Here is a 2,686-nt window from a genome sequence, read left to right as displayed (position 1 = left end):
GAAATTGGGCAGTGGCCGCAGCCAAGAGCACTGGTGGTTGCGGCATGGGTGACAGAGATCAAAGGCTGCACCCAACAATGCCCGTGGCCGCGGCTAGGAGGACTGGCTACCAAATTTCAGTTTTTTCCAACTTTTTTGAACGACTATAACAACACAAATAACTCCAAAATCTCATTTTTAATTCCATAAACATACAATTAATCATTGGTAACAACCATGGGGGTTGGTGGAATTTGAAATTCAAAGGGTGTCTCTAAACTCTATAAATAGGAACTTATTGCTCACTTGTAAGATACAATTTTTCTATCCATTAGAGCACTTGGCTAGAAAACACTTAGAGACTTGATAATTCCAGAACGATATTTCCAAAATTGTGAGAGTTCCCTTAGTGCTTGAGTTAGGGGAAATAAGCTTTTGGACAAAGGTTTCAAACCTTGTTCAAGTTGGTGATCCCTAACACTCTTCACTTTGGTTGTGTGAATGAGAGTTTCTTGTTCTTTGTTCTTGTTCTTACCTTTTCTACTATTGTTTTTCTTCTTATTCTTCTTGTCTTATTTACTTGTATTTCTTGTTTAAGAGTTGTAATCTTTTATTTCTTTTTGTTTCAAACACTATTACTTTATTTGTATCTTTTGTTTAGAGTTGTAATTTTCTATTTTGTTCTTCTACTTCTTCTTATTCTATTTGTATTTTTATTCATAGAGTTGTAACATTATTTAAACAATCCTTGTTTATTTGTATATTTGGCTTAGATTTGTAAATGTTTTTTACTATTTCCATTGAGGCAACTTATATTTTCCTAACATTCAAAAGTCTAACCCTTGTTTTATTTCAATGGAGGTGAGACTATCAAAATTATGAACCAAGACCTAGTGAGGTTGGATAGGTTTGATGGATCCAATATCACTAGGTGGCAAGACAAGGTGAGGTTTCTCTTGACCACTCTCAAGATCACCTACATCCTAGAGTCCACACTTGAACCTCTCCCAACGCCAACCGAAAAAGACACTCTTGAGGTGGTGGAGAAAAGAAGGAAGAGGGAGGAGGAAAATCTCCTTTGTAGGGGTCATATTCTCAACGCCATTTCCGATAGGCTCTATGACATCTACACCGAGACCAAGTCGGGAAAGGAGATATGGGATGCACTTGAGACAAAATTCAAGGCGGAAGAGGAAGGTACCAAATTTTTTTTTATTTCTCAATATATTGATTTGAAGTTTTTTGGAGATAAACCTATTCTTCCTCAAATACATGAGCTGAAAATAATTGTTAACAAATTGAAATCTTTGAAGATTGAGCTTCCCGAGGCCTTTCAAGTTGGTGCTATAGTGGCAAAAGTACCACCAACTTGGAGGAGCTATAGGAAAATAATACTTCATAAAAATGAGGATTATTCATTGGAGGAGATCCAAAAGCATATTCGAATTGAGGAGGAATCGATATGTAGAGACAAACTTGTGGAGGGTTCTAATGGAGAGGCTTTCAAAGTAAATGTGTGTCACAACCAAAACATCCCAAAAACAAAGGGAAAGGCAAGAAAGGTAATGAGACATCTTTGGGTCCAAAAACCAACCCAAACAAGTTTAAGGGCAAGAAATGTCCTTGCTTTGTGTGTGGGCAAAAAAGTCACTATGCTAGAGAGTATAGGCATAGAAAAGACCACCAAGGACCTAAGGTAAATGCAACTCAAGAGGAGAATATAGTTGCTATCCTTAGTGAGGTGAATGCGGTCCAAGGCAAGGTGAAGGGGTGGTGGTATAACACGTGTGCCACCGTCCATGTCACCTATGACAAATCATTGTTCAAGACCTTTGAAGAGTCAAAGGGCAACAATGAGATTAAAATGGGCAATGAGGGCAAATCCAAGGTACTTGGCAAAGGTACTATTGAAGTCTTTTTCACCTCCGGCAAGAAAGTCACATTAGTGAATGTGCTTTATGTTCTTGAAATGAGTAGAAACTTGGTAAGTGGTGATTTGCTAGGCAAGCCTAGTATTAAAGCCATTTTTGAGTCCGGTAAACTTATTCTTACCAATTCCAATGTATTTTTGGGAAATGGGTACTCTTGTGAGGGTATGGTTAAGTTGTGCACCAATGATGTAACTTTCAATGTTATCAATAAAAATGTTAATTCTGCTTATATTGTTGAGTATGATTCTTTATTTTTGTGTCATCTTAGACTGTCTCATATAGGATTTTCAACCATGAAAAGAGTAGTAAAATGTGGTATGATTTCATGCACTATTAAAAATTATGGTAAACAAGAAACATGTGTGAAGGCAAAAATGATAAGGAAACAATTTCCTAGTGTAGAAAGATCATATAATTTACTAGATTTAATCCATAGTGAATTAAATGGCGTTTTAAGTAGAGGTGGTAGAAGGTATTTTCTTACTTTTATAGATGATTTTAGTAGATATACCTATGTGTTTCTTTTCAATCATAAAGATGAGACTTTTGATGATTTTAAAGTATATAAATTAGAAGTTGAAAATCAACTCAATAAAAAGATTAAGGTGCTAAGAAGTGATAGAGGAGGAGAGTACTTCTCTAATGAATTCAATGCATTTTGTGAAGGAAATTGTATAATTTATGAGTGCACCGCACCTTATACACCACAACACAATGGTTTTGCCAAAAGGAAAAATAGGACTTATCTAGAGATGATAAATTCTATGCTGGTATTT

This window comes from Humulus lupulus, chromosome 8, assembly GCF_963169125.1.
Source record: "Humulus lupulus chromosome 8, drHumLupu1.1, whole genome shotgun sequence".
Lineage (NCBI taxonomy): Eukaryota > Viridiplantae > Streptophyta > Magnoliopsida > Rosales > Cannabaceae > Humulus > Humulus lupulus.
This window is presented reverse-complemented; position numbering follows the sequence as displayed.